Consider the following 16,123-nt stretch of genomic DNA (forward strand, 5'->3'; position numbering starts at 1 on the left):
ATAAGAATACATAGCGAGCATGACCTAAAACCACTCATAACTTTTTAAATATTTTAACCAAAGCAATGAAACTTTTTCCGTGTTTGGACTGGTTTTTAGTTTTGAAATAAGAAATAAATTTTTTTTCATCGTTTCATCATTTTTGAGGTACTGTAACCCCTTAAATAATAGGAAAAAAAAACAAAAATACTCTAAAATTTCCCGTCAAAATAATGATTCTTAAATTTTATTAACGGAAATTAAACGCAACCCTCTATTTATACAACTAAAATCCTTTATTTATCTTCTACTGGCAATACAAAAAAAAAGAGGCCAAAAATTAATCAAAAGGAGAAAATTTTACCTCAAAGCAAAAGCAAGAATTTTATTTGTTCACAGTCCAGGGGAAAAAAATGGCAACAAATCTTTATTCTCAAAAGTTTTATTCACGCTAACTGAAATGAGCTCGTTCGCAAACGATGAATTTCCGATTTGATTTTGATGTTCCATTATTAGGCTTAAAAATGCTTACAACTTTTTTTCAGGTGATTTGACTGCCTTGGTTTTTTTGAAGTTCAAAGGAAGTAAATCAACTTGATATGATATTTTTTGTGGGCTTTCGAGTAAGACTTAAATCAAGAAAATCAGTTAATTATTTAAGTTATATCAGATAGTTATTATTAGAGCCCTTTAATGCCATTAAATGGCTCTAAAATTAAAATTCTAACGGTTCGGTACTTTTTAAGTGTTTGAACCCCCCCCCCCCCCCCTACGTTCCTTCTCGGGTGCCCAAGTACCTCAATGAGGGTATAAGGAATCTGTTTCTATATCGCCTACCTATTTGCGTGGAAACGCCGAAAGAAGAAGAAGAAGAAGTACCTCAATGCCAAATTTGGTCGAGATCCGACGGAAACTGAGGATTTGTATCGGGAACACACACACACATACATATTCTCTGTTTTATTTGTGTAGGTGTATGGGGTTCACTTTTCTGAAAGTTTTCGTTGCTGGAAATCTGTCTGCTATGAGCAATACTTAGAGAAGGAAATGTGCCTGTTTTCGGGAAAAAAATGTGTATATCTTCTTTACTAATAATAAAGTTGAAAGTCTGGATCTCTGAATGTCTGTTACGCGCATAGCGCCTAGACAGTTCGGCCGACTTTCATGAAATTTGGCACAATTTATTCGTAACATAGCGGTAAGCACCTCGAAGCGGATTTTTCGAAAATTCAATTTTTTTTTCTTTTTCTATTCCAATTTTAAGAACATTTTATCGAGCAAATTATCATAACATGGACGAGCAAATTATCATAACATGGACGAGCAAATTATCATAACATGGACGAGTAAATTATCATAACATGGACGATCAAGTTACCATAAAATGGACGAGTAAATTATCATAACGTAGACGTGCAAATTACCGTAACATGAGCGAGCAAATGAACATAGAAAATTAGCGAGTAATTCGTCATCCATTATTTGTAAATATACAGGCGAACCAAATGACCTTTTAGTTTTCTACTACGTGCAAAACCATGCTGGTACCACTAGTTGTGAATATAAGTGTTGTTTCTCAAGTGATATACAAGTAATGTTTGTTGTTGGTGTCACAGTACCCTTCCAACATTCTTTTTAAATTTAAGTAAATTTTATATTTCTTTGAAACCATAACATGCATACTTATTTCTTAATCAATAATTTATTTTCAAAATTTAAAAATATTGCCTCCTTTTTTATTAAATTAAAAAAATTGAAGAAAATTTCAATTTTTTGAAATTTTTAAGGTTTTTTATTTTTGCACTAATTTAAATTTTTTTTTCTTTTTTTTTTGCTAAACGATATCTATAATCATCTCTAAAAATCTCTGCATTCATTTGCTTATGAGTTTATTAGAAAATTTTCTGTAATTAATTGTGTAAAAAATCAAAGTTTTTTTTCAAAAACAAGTGGTTTTTAAAGGTTTAACATGCTCTAAACATTTGAGTAATTTATAAAATGCTTATCCAATGCACAGTTTTGTCAAATATGTTATCCCAATTGCAAAAAGTACTACTTTAAAGCGGTATCTTTAATAGAAAAAAATCCTTAGGGATTCTAATGACATGAAAACACAAAAATACCATCATCGAGAAAAAGCAGTTTAAAGTTTTTCTTTTGCATAAGAACACATAGCGAGCATGACCTAAAACCACTCATAATTTTTTTAATATTTGAACTAAAGCAATGGAACTTTTTCCCTGTGTTCAGAATAGTTTTTAGTTTTGAAATAAGCAATAAAAAATTTTTTGATCGTTTCATCATTTTTGTCCCTAAAATGTAGTTATGACTGAATTTTTAATGGCAAATGAGAGCTAAAACATATCGTTTATGCAGCCAAATTTATTGAACAGTGGGTCTGGTATTTCTCGAAAAATTCAAAAAAAAAAAATCTTATTTTTTTTAATTGTCCGGAATGTGCATGCTTAATTGCAAATCTTTCTCTTGAAGTTCAAATCTAGGGTAGATCGACCAGTGAATGAACAGTTAAGCACAATTTTATTTTTTAAAATCCTAGTAATTTTAAATTCTATACTATACAGATCGTGATAGTTAAAACATTTTAATTGATCTATGTAAATATCTCTAAAAAATCGCGGGAACTTAAATGGTACCGCTTCCGACATTTTTAGGTGTTTAAAGAAAAAATGGCACAACGACCCAGTGAATGAACACCTTGAACCAGTAAATGAACACAAATTGGTCCAGTGAATGAACATGATAAATTTTGATTCAAAAAGAAACTAAGTTTCTTTAAAATCTATCTATCTATATAACTATCTATATCTATTTATCTATCTATATTTATATAACTATCTATATCTATCTATCTATATATTTATCTATCTATCTATGTACTTATCTATATATCTATCTACTTATCTATCTATCTATATACTTATCCATCGATCTATCTATCTACTAATCTATCTATCTATCTCTATGTCTATTTACCTATTTATCAATGTACTTATCTATTTTTCTATCTATCTATCTACTTATCTATCTACTTATTTATTTATCTAGCTACTTATCTATCTATCTACTTATTTATCCACTATCTATCTATATATCTATCTATCTATTTATATCTATTATCTATCCATCTATCTCCATGTCTATCTACTTATCTATCTCTATGTCTATTTACCTATTTATGAATGTACTTATCTATTTTTATATCTATCTATCTACTTATCATCTATCCATTTATCTATCTATCTATCTATCTATCTACTTATTGATCGATTTACCTACTTATCTATCTACTTATCGATCGATTTACCTACTTATCTATCTATATATCTACTTATCTACTTATCTATCTACTTATCTATCTATATATATGTCTATCTACCCAACTATCTACCTATTTATCAGTCTGTACATCTAGATATCTACCAATCTATTATCCTAATCAATCTATTTATCTATCTATCTACCTACTTTTTTACCTGTCTATATATCTACTATATATCTCTATATCAGTCTCTCTACCTAGCTATCTATCTCTATATTAGTTTCTCTATCTACCTATCTATCTATTAACCACTACCTATCTCTTTATCTATCAATAAATCTACGATCTATCTACCTACCTATTCTATCTCTATATTTATCTACCTATATATCAATTTACCTCTTATTTTTTATATATCTATCTCTATATCTTCCTCTATCTATTTATCTATCTATCTATATACAAACATACATACATATCTACCTATCTATTCTCTCTCTTTGTATATATATTTTTATTTCTCTATCTCTCTATCTACCTGTCTATCTATCAAGAGAGATAAAGAGATAGAAAGAGAGATGTATGTAGGTAGGTTAATATACAGATAGGAGATATAGATAGATAAAAGATAAAACTCAGTAAAAAGTGCATTGTTTGCAAAAACAAAAATAAATAAATTATGAAATATAATATAATGAAATACATAAATAAATAATCATATAAAACTATCTGCATTACAAAAAAGTACGAAAATGAAAATATCTCAAAGAAACTTCAAATTTCTTTTTAAATCAAAAGAAATTTTGCCATTGTTCTTTCACTGGGTTTTCGCAATTTTTCGTACCCAGTGACTGAACACCCCTCTACCTGAAAATTTACGCATTCTGCATTGACTGAAACAATTTAAATCCATAGCCTAAATATGTATACTTAATTTTTCTTTCGTGGAGCTAAAAAATAAAATTTATCGATAAAAAATAATATGTATCAAATAATTTCTAGCATGAAACCAGCCTTGTTATTTTGAAAGAGAGAAAGAACGGTTCACGGCAGTAAAAATTTCAAATTTTTTCCAGGAAAAGAATACGTATCCAAAGTAACCAATCAGGTGTCAGATAGCTTAGAATATCAATAAAGAACGCTTTTGTAGTGAATTTATTCAGAAAAAAAAAAAATTTGGAAGCTTATTTTGTTTTTAAAAAAATGACGCACTGTTCATTCACTGGGTGATGCTCACTCACTGGTCGGTCTACCCTACGCAGTCTTAGTTTTTTGCGGATTTTAAAAAACGTTTACTTTCTCGAAACTAATTTAGGGTGATTTACACCAACTCATTCAAACCATGCTAAGTATGAAAAACAAAGCATTAATCACACAAAAAGAAATTCTAGCACTAAAATATTAATTTTTCCATCGATGATTTACACAAAGCTATCGATATTATCCTTTTTTTTTCAACGTATCCATAATTTGCCACAGGCATTTACCCCTATATTCTTTATTAAAGATCAGGAAGAGGGCTAAAGTTCTCTTCCTTGCCTCATGAAATTCAAACCATTTATCTTTTTCAAATCTTATTTTCATTTTACATAGCTAAGAAATAGTTTTTAAAAGACGCCTATAGATAAAAAAAAAGTAAAAATAAATTTATTTACGAATCGGTTCAAACTGGTTTCAAAATCAGTACTATCATCAATCAAAATACAAGTACTGTCTGACCATCGATTACATGGAAAGGCTAATGTCCGGTTTATAGGCGGAAAGGGACACATCTATTAGTTTATAGGGATGTTAGTTGGTTTGTTTCGGATGTGCACTTTTGCCTCTCTATTATTTAGCCTTAGTTTTGCAAAAAAGAAAATTAGCTCACAGCAACATTTTTTAAATCTAAAGTATATTCGAACTATATTTTCACGGCAAAAATTAATTGAGTTATTTATTCACAACAAAGTTTTGAGCTTACCATTTTGCTTTTACGTTCCTGAACGAAATGAAAATATTTTATTTTATTTTTGTTGTTTCCATGGAAACTATTTTTGTTTCCCATTATTTTATTTTTGAGAATGCAATAAATAAATATAAGGCACTAGTGACATTATAAAACGCGTTCATCAAAATCCCTCCTCTCCTGCTAGATTCATTCAGATGGAATCGTCTTTACTTGGCAGATTGCCGAATTACAAACAATCCGTGGTCAAACAGTAATTTTCTGTATCAAAAAACTTATTTTGACACGCTTTATTAATAAAATGTGTAGCATACTGTTTGACCACGGATTGTATGTAATTCGGCAATCTGCCAAGTAAAGACGATTCCATCTGAATGAATCCAGCAGGGGAGAGGGGAAAATAACGATGGGATATTGATGCACACGTTTTATAATGTCACTGGTACCTTATTCATTTATTGCATTCTCAAAAATAAAATAAGGGGAAACAAAAATAGTTTCCATGGAAACAACAAAAAGAAAATGTCTTCATTTCGTTCAGGAACGTAAAAGCAAAATGGTAAGCTCAAAACTTTGTTGTGAATATACTTGAGATTTAAAAACTGTTGCTGTGAACCATTTTCATTTTTACAAAACTAACAAAGGCTAAATAGTAGAGAGACAAAAGTGCGCATCTGAAACAAACCAACTAGCGCCCCTATAAACTAATAGATATGTCCATTTCCGCCTATAAACCAGATATTAGCCTTTCCATGTAAACGATGGTCAGACAGTACTAAGCTTTTTTTGTAGTTAAATTTTCAATTATTTGATGTTTCAGAACTGTATATATTGGCTTATACAGTGGCTCCCAAAAGTGTTCGTACACTTTGAAATTTTTTAGTAAAACCAAAATAACTCAAAACTGAATTCGAATATAAAGTCCAATATTTTTTCACATCATTCCTATGTCATTCTAAATATAACCCATTGGTTTTTTTCAAAATATTGACGGATCTTTTTTTTGAAATGGGTCAGAAAACGAAGAGACAGAGAAATAACACGCCACAAAAGTCATCGTACACTTAAGTATTTTCGAATAAATTCATGATTAAAATTATCATATGCCATTTTATTAATATTTTTGCATTTTGTTGACCTTTATAAGTCATTTGGCTTTAATTTTTGGTTTATTTATTCCATAATATATTGCTTATTACTATAAAATGGCTGGCATTCGTAAAAAACTGCAAACGCCATTCAAAATTTGAATTTTTTTCCCACAGTAGTGGTAAATTGGTTTGAAATGTCCCTAAATTAGTTAATTTATTTGTTTGTATAGTAAAATGCTGGATAAAATGCTTTAAAGAAAGGAATTGGACCGAAAACAAGGTAAGAAAAGGTCAACCGGCAAAGTTGACAAAACGTGATCGTAGATTTAAAGTTAAAAAATTTATGAAAAATACACATTTCAGTAATGTAAAAGTATCTGCAGATTTAAATGAAACATTTTACATTTAATTTTCACCTAAAATTGTTCGCCAAGTTCTTTGATTAGCTGGATTAAATGGGACCTCTTCCCGCAGAAATTTTCTTGGTCCTGCAAAAAACAGAAAGCTTAGGCTTTTCGTCCCAAAATCAATGATAAATAAGCTAAAAACAGTCTAGAATCATGTCTTACTTACGGATAAAAATTAATTTAACATTTTTGGATAAATTGTTGAATAAATGTAAGTAGAAGAAAAAATTAGGAACTTAATATTAAGAACTTAGTCGGATCAGTTAATCAGGACGGTGAAGGTGTTTTCGTGTGAGGGTGCATATCAGCATCAGGACTTGGTAGTTTGTAATTTTTTGATGAAATAATGAATCATGCTGTTCCTTTAAATATTTTAAAAACCAATTTTGAACTCTTAGTCAAAAATTTGGTTATTGGAAGCAACTTTGTTTTTTTATCAAGATAACGATAAGAAGCACACGGTTTTCAACGTTTGCGTCTAGTGCCTCGAAAATCGTCCTAAAATTTAGAAAATACCCCCTCAATCTCCAGATTGTAACTTAATGTAACGTATTTAGAGATATCTGGAGGCTAGATTACGAAAATAGGGCTTTAAAACGAAAATAGAGCTAGAAATAGTAATACTCGAAGTGTGGTATAACACTTACTCAGAAATTACGCTAAAAAAAGAAAGAAAAAGAATGAAATCTATTCCCAGATGTTTAAAAGGTGTTATGAATACTGTATGATATTCTACTAATTAATACTTAATCAAAAGTTAGATTAGTTAATAATATATAGACATTTTATAAAGTGTACGAAGACTTTTGTGAGATAAAATTTCCGGCACTTTTCGGTTTTTGATTTTAAAAAAATTAAGTTTTAATATTTTTTAAAAACTTTTCATGCATTTTTGTTAAAAATTGATCATAGATCTTATAATTAAATACCTATTCCGAAATATTAATTCTAACCAATGATTTGGGGCCTATTTCGTTGAAAGTCGTAGGTGTACGAAGACTTTTGGGAGCCACTGTATATGTATATACTCCTTGGTTGACATCTGTGAATCTTAAACTACAACCCCCATAAAACACCAATTGCAAATGAATGTTTTTCTCCTTTTCCGATGATCTATGATGCCAATCTATATACAGTAAACTCCCGATTATCCGCGGAATAGGGTGGCATGGCAGCCGCTGATAACCGAAAACCGCGGATAATCCGAATAATAGTTAAAATACGGTGCTACTGTATACAATAACTAAAAAATATGAATAACACTTACACATAAATTTGAATTTTTACTAAAAACATTGCTACATTGCATCTACTATCATTGAATGTAAAAAATATACATATGTAAAAGCTAAAAGCGAACAAAAACACAATCATAAGTTTAAAAAACATTTAATGACCGTTAAAAAAATTAGTGAAAAGACCCGCGGATAAACCGACCGCCGATAATCGGGAGTTTACTGTATATATAAATGAATGTTTGTCTGTATGTCATCCATGAACTCAAAAACTACCCGGCAGATTTGGCTGAAACTTTCACCGTTTGTTATTTTTGGTACTGGGAATGTTTATAGACCAGTTTGAAAACAATAGTTCCTTTTTTATTCCAATTTAAGTCACAATCCATTGGATAAATACGAATAAAATGATCGGCTGCAGAAATTAATTCGCGTGAAAGATCTCATTGATAAGAAGTTAGCTGTTGCCATTTTTCTTGAGTTTGAACAAATTGTTTTATGGCTTTTCATGCAACGGGGGGATTTAAAACTTTTTGTGTTTGATATTTTTAGCGATTGATTGATCTTGCAAACTGCGTGAGTACAAAATTTGAGTATAGTCACGGCTTCACTTGATATATGGACCGATTATTATGAAAATTGCTATATATATGTATTTTTCCACGGAGAAGGTGCATAATATGCTCATTGAAGCCACTCGCCACCAGGTGGCACTGCAGAGTAGCTACTTCTGCCCCGTTCAACCGATTGTCATGAAAATCAGTATAATGATGTATTTTTTTTTTTTTGTTGTTGTTGGCGTAGCAACGCGCGTCGGGTACAGCTAGTATATGTATAAAAATCCCATTTAAAGTAAACAAGATGGTTTTAATTATAGTTGCCCTTTTTAGGCCTACATAGAGTTCGGTCTAATAAACGTATATCATATAAACTTGGCATTCATGCTGTATGTACTGTCCGACCACGGATTGTATGGAAAGGCAAACATCCGGTTTACAGGCGAAAATGGACGTTACTATTTGTTTTTAGGGATGTCAGCGTTTGCAGATGTATGTAAGCTTCTAAAGTAAGCTGAGTCATATTCAAATGAGCGGAACAAGCGCATCAAAGTTTTACGTTTTCCCCTCATTCAGATAGACTCGTCTTAACTGGACGTACCACGGATTGTATTCCATACAATCCGTGGTCGAACAGTAGTCCTCCTTCCTGAAAAAGAAACTTGTACTGAAAAAATGCTAAAGTAAAACCACCAGTAGTTGATACCCGGAATAGTATTTAATAGTTCACTAGTATTTGCAAGTTTTAAAAAAAGTAAATAAACAACGAGAGAAACACAGGTACTTAAAGATCAGCTAAGAATAAGCTGAAAGATAAGTACATCAAAATTCCATCATATATATATATATATATATATATATATATATATATATATATATATATATTTGAGCAATCACTATTGCTTATTGCTTTCATTTGACTGTGTTTGGCGTTCCTATGATTTTATTTTCCCGCCAGCACACTCTGCAGCATCACCATCGACCGGCCTCACGATGCTGCGTCTATAGCGAAAACCGTCTCCAGGTTGCATCCATATGCTACACACATGCGCATAAATACACAACTACACACACAAACATACACACACATGCACCTACACACATACACAAACACATACACACACATGCACCTACACACATACACAAACACATACACACATGCACCTACACACATACACAAACACATACACACACACAAACACATACATCTACACACATACACGAACACATACACACACGCATACATACAGAAACCTACACATACACCTACACACATACACAAACACATACACACACGCATACATACAGAAACCTACACACACACACACACACACACACAACTACGCAAACATTTATGCCTGCACACAGACACAAACACATATGCCTACACACACCTACACATACCCTGCCCCACGCACACAAACACTCATACACACCCACACATTCATGCCTGCACACAGACACAAACACACACGCCTACACACACACATACACATACCCCTACACACAAACACACATACCCCCCACACACACACAAACACACACGCCTACATACACACACTCTCGTGATTGCGAAAAACATAATTTGAATTCAAGTTGAAAAAAATTAAAAATTTTTTTTTTTTTAAGTGTCAACTTCTAGCGCAGTGTCAACCACTAGTGCAATTTACTAAAATTAGCTCAAAATTTTTACCCTTTTTTTTATTGCAATTTTTACTCCAAGTTGCTGTATTTCAGTGGTGTCCAACCTTTTTGATACTAATCTCGCAGGTCAGAACAAAAATAAAATTTTTGTGCATTTAAATTGTTTCAAAATAACATGATAAATCAAAGAGCGAAAATGAAAATTACAAACCAAAAACTGTTGTTGTCATAACTACATATTTCTTACTTTATTGATTAGAAGTTTCCATCTGGCTTTTAAAATTCAATTTCTGACCATTTGGCTTCATATTTGCAGCACTCCATTTTAATGCCAAATGAAGATGATTAGTTGCACTAGAGGGTTCCATTATATGTTTTTCGATTCGATATATTGAACACAACAACTGGTTTCATGAAGAATCTTCGCGGGTCATATATGGGTTGCGGATCGTAGCTTGGGCCCTACTGTGCAGAGGACTTGTTGCGCTTCTGTTAAACACGCTTTTGAGCCATTGAGAAGAGGTAAAATGGAGGGAGTGAAGTCTCTCATTCGGGAAGCAAACACCTCAAGTCACGTGATAAATTTTAAAGCGAAGCAGTGGCGCAGTGAAAGGGGGGGTTGGGGTTGAAAACGCCCCCCAGAGCCATTGGTTTTAAAATAAATGCAAATTATAATACAGTAGTTTATGCACATGGAAGGGCTGTTTTGATCAAAAAATCCCCTTCAGAAGTTATTTTTGATCAAAAAAAAAAAAAAAACCTTCAGAATGTAGTTTTCATCAGGGAAAAAAACCTTCCCGAAGGTATATTTGATCAGAAACCCCTTAAGGAGGTATTTTACATCAAATAACCCGCTCCAGAAGGTATTTTTGATCAAAAAACCCCCTCCAAAAGGTATTTCTGGCTGCGCTAGTGAGTGGGAGAAATCACATCTTTTTCGCTAGTTACATCAAAACGTGCCAACCAGTCGTCGTTGTTGAGTCACGTGACTTGGGGTGTTTTGCCTCTGCGTTTTCTAAACAAATGATTGAACTTGCACCCTCCATTTACTAAATCCCGCTCTAAAGATTTGAACATGCGATTGGATCAAATGAAAATCACGTGGAGCAAAATCGGTAGATTATTGCATTTTTTTCTGTTTGGTGATAAAAATTTGATCCGTTCGTTTACGGTAAGCTGTAAACTGAATGCCCTGAGTGTTTTGCGACGATTAGGTTCACTTCACGTAGAACAGAAAGCCGAAATATTGACGAATATGATGTTCCTACTTTCGTCCCCTACCAAGATTTAAGTAAAAACGTAGATGCAGAGTATCCTACGTGCTAAAAATGCTTTTATGAAGAAAAACATGGAGACAGATAGCTATGTTGCCTTCAATACACACAAAATGTGCTCCAGGGCGAAGAACAAAAAAAAAATCATTTGTGACGCTTGTTTGGAGGCTTGAAAAATTCATCTTATATAGTTATATAAATATTTTGCAAAAAAAAATGCATAATCTGTGGTGTTTTCCTTTAATACAATTTATTAATCCGTATTTATTATTATTACCGGGTTTGTGACCCATTATTACCTCTTTTAAAAGGTGTATTGGAGGAGGGACGAAAATAGGCCAACCATTTATAATTCTGGTAAAATTTCATTTTTAAGATTTTTTTTAACGGAAAACAAATAGCGTTTAGCGCATTTAAGCTTAAATACCTCGTGCAGGCTTAGTTGGTGGTGCTATATAATTTGTTTTTGATCAATTGATCGTAACGTATACTAACTAGAGACTAAACCTTACGGGGACGAAACTTAGCGACTTTACCTTATCTTGATTAACAGGCATTCAAAACATAATTATACGAAAGCTAACGTCATTAAGCTTTTGCATACATTTAACTTATTTACATTAATCCGAATTATTCTTAATGTGAATTTCATCGTAATGCTTAATTTTCCAGACGCAATGCGATGATTACAAACCACTTGTTAACAGCAGTGATTGTCATCTGAAAGAGCCCAACTGATTTCGTAAGACTCACAAAACAAAGTCACTGAATTGAAATAAAAGCGATAAAATGCAGCTTTCACTGATTTGTAAGGGACCACGTGCTCACGAATTACCACAAAATAACAACAACTTAGTTTCTGTGCTTTAAGTCCATTTGTATAGCTCTAGTGAATGGGGTCGTTTCCAAAATTTTAAAAGTATTTTTTTCTGAAAGAGCAAGTTTAAAAACATAGGATCTCACCATTTTTTAAATAATTTGTTTAAGTTTAATATTTTTAAAAAATTGCTCAAATCTGTGCGTTTTCATTGTTTACATTTCTTACAGATGACATCACAAATGATGAAGTGCCATTCTGTGTTGCCATTCACAGAGCAAAATATTTAACTCGCATCTTTACTCACGTGTATTGGCAACGATAGGGTTGATAGCAAGCGTAGAGCGAATTTTAATTCCCTTCTTGATTATCTTAACGTGGAAACGCGGTAGAACGATGCGGCAAAGTGCATCATTTGTGATGTCATCAACGTCACCACGCTTTGTTTGAAAATAATTTATTTTTTAATCATTTTAAAAAAGTAATTAAAAAATAACTGTTAGGAAACTGAAAGATTTTTTTAGGTCCATGTTTTTTTTTTTTTTTTTTCGCTTATTCTATCAATTTTAGTGACTAAAAGTACTTATTTTGACTGAAGGAAACAATCCCATTGTTGATGAATATTAGTATGTGGACGTTCAAATTCAAACTAAGATGGGGGCTGAGCATATTTGCATTAAATATCCATACTATTTTATTGCATATTTAATTGATTTCTAATTCATTACCGATTTACTTTCATCCTACAGTCTATGGAAATGAAGTAATTAGATTCTGTGATCAATAAAGTGCTTTTAGTATAAATCACAAAAAGTTATTCAAAAGTGGTTAAAACTTCAGTGCACTAGTGCACAAAATACGAAGTGCATTTACTTTTTACAGTTCATAGTGATTACATCATTGCTTCACACATCAGAAATATCCCTCACATTGTGCACGACTAGTACAACTATGATAGAATGTTCGTCGTTTTGCAAACTAGAAAATGTTATTTTGAAATACAAATATTATTTTTAGTAGATAGAAATAGCTATCGGGAATATTTATATCAAAATAAAAAATTCACTATTTGAAATTTCGCTACACAAAACGGAGATTCAACGCGTTTGAGCTTATTTTCCCGCAAAGGTCATTAAAAAATAATTAAATATCAGAATTAGAGAATGCAGAACTTTTGCGTAAAAAATATCCAAAGGTAATAGAGCTTAAGTTTTGGGAAGGAAAATTAGTAGTCAGATTTAAAAATGAAGAAATATATGCTTGTCGGTTTGTTTGCGCTCCTAGAAACTTTTTTTTGATTGAAAAATCTTAGCCAGCACACCTCATAATCACGTTATTATTACTTTATTTATTTACTAGTGGTACCCGCACGGCTTTGCGCGTAGTAGAAAATTAAAAAGTCATTTGGTTCCCTGTATATTTACAAATTATGGATGATGAGTTTCTCGCACATACACTGCTCGACATTGAAAATGCAACACCAAAAAGGATTGTTCAGAAATTTATGCAAATGTTAGTGTAGACGTACATCACTGAGTTATGTAAATGATGTGAAATACGCAGCTCTCCGACGCACGTGAAGTAAGGTATAAGGGAAGGAACTTGCAGAATGGGCAATATTCGTGTCGTAATTTCTGACTGGAGAATTATCGAAGAAATTTTGTTTTTGTCTTGGAGGATACGTGTAACACGAGAGAATGCCAGGCCGCCGCACAGTGGCCGATTTGCCCGATTTAGGTGGACAAAATTGAAGTTCTAATTTCAGATTTTTTTTGTGTTGGATCTTGTTCTGACATGTCTGGAAGAAACGAAAATGACAATAAAAAGTTTCGGAGTTCGTTCGTTACTCGTGGAGGAACGCGTGAATGAGAGTTTTCGACGATTTAAAAGGCGATTTTGACAAAAATTTTATACTCATAAAAGCTCATCTCCAGGCAGACCATGGTTTAATGTACGTTTATGGTGAATTTTCTTGGGTAATGTAGACTCTGAAGAAGCTATTCCAATTTTTTATTAATTTTTTTAACCATCTACTTGAAATCGGCGCATTTTTTCAGTCAAGTTTTTCAGAAAAATTTTCACATCTGCGACTTCAATTGCCTCGAATCGACGAAAACCAGAAAAAACCAGAATGATTTTGCCACCAAAATTACCACTGAAACCTCCTCTTTCCAGCCATACTAAACTTTTTTTGCGCATTTTTGCGTTAGGTAAGCCCTTTTTTTTTATTATTATTGTTTAAAAGAATTTTCTTCATCTAAATTTTTAATTCTTTACTCAATTTTCCTCATTTTAAATAGATTTGTGAGAACTGTTCATTTTTACCACATCAAATAAATCAGAGAAAATGTTACAATAAAATAAAATAATAGTTTTAAAAAACTAAAAAAACACGCTTTCGTAGCAAAATGAACTAAAAAGTGAAAAATAATCTTTGGATGATAGTAGTTGACCAATCACTTAATTTTAATGTAATACAAAAAAGCGTGGGGTGCTGTCTATTTACATTTTTGCTTGGACAACAAATGGAAGAGATTCAAGACAACTGATAAGAAGCCCCCCACGCTTTTTTGTATTACATTAAAATTAAGTGATTGGTCAACTACTATCATCCAAAGATTATTTTTCACTTTTTAGTTCATTTTGCTACGAAAGCGTATTTTTTTAGTTTTTTTAAACTGTTATTTTATTTTTCTGCTTTTTAGTCTTATGTTGGAGAATTATCAAGCGACGAAATTATTTATAAAACGAGTGCGAGGTAATATCATAAAGTTAAGACAAGGGCACCCCGATGGGAAGCTACTGTGAGTCATCGATGTATGTTTGCAGAAATCATATTTATACTAGCTGCGTCGCCCGGCTTTGCACGGTCCACCTCGAAAATAAAAGTTATGTCAAGTGACGCGAGTTCAACACTCAGGCTTGAACCAAAAAAAAAAAAAAAGTCAGTGAAATTTTGTGGCAGATTGCGGAAAACCCCCATAAAGTAAACATTTTAAATCCCCTGATTACAGGAAAAGCCTCAAAACAAAAACAAGAATTTTACCTGAGCATATTCGAGAAAAAAAATGGCAACAGATCTTTCATCTCAATGATTTTCTTCACGCTCACATACATTTTCTATTCTATTCTATTCAAGAGTCACAACTGACTTCAACTGCATTTATGTCGAGGACTTCATACATTTTAATAAAAGCATTGTTGCGGAAAGTTGAGATGAAGCACTGAATAATAATTTAAATGGAGGAAAGCCTTCGAAAAATAGGGATTTGATTTTGAAATCTAAGAGTCATAATTAATAGTTTTTAATTGATATCTCCGCTAATTATTATCGGAGGATTATGTTAAATAGCTAAACATGAAGACGGGAGGATTACGAATCCATCGATACCTGGTTCGATGGTCAGTTCACTGTCGTTCGGGAGAAGAAGCTTGGACATAGATAGATAGATAGATACTCATATTTTATATGTATAAGATTACTTTGAAAATTTGAGATGCATTTGAATAAAAGTTTTGTTCAACAATGGTCTGATCAGCAATGAATTTCCAATGGAAGGCTCACCTAAATTTTGGCATTAAATTAGTTAAAAACAATTATATTTCATGTTCTAATTACCTTGGAACATTGGAACAAATTTTGTCTGATGCAGAAAAATTAAAGGTTTTTGTAGATATTTTTGAATAATTTTTGCGAGCATTTTTTGATGTATTTTTTAAAATTTTTCCTTTTTCACATTGTTGGATTTATGCCAAAATATTAATTAAAATTGGAGGAAACTAACAATTAAAAGGGTTAATTAATTAATTTGATTATAGAGTATTGCATTGTCATCGGGTCTGAGATCGCGTGCCAAATTTCAAAAGAATCCGATCGCAGGAAGTGGGCGA

The sequence above is a fragment of the Uloborus diversus genome, chromosome 6, assembly GCF_026930045.1.
Source record: "Uloborus diversus isolate 005 chromosome 6, Udiv.v.3.1, whole genome shotgun sequence".
NCBI classification, from domain to species: domain Eukaryota; kingdom Metazoa; phylum Arthropoda; class Arachnida; order Araneae; family Uloboridae; genus Uloborus; species Uloborus diversus.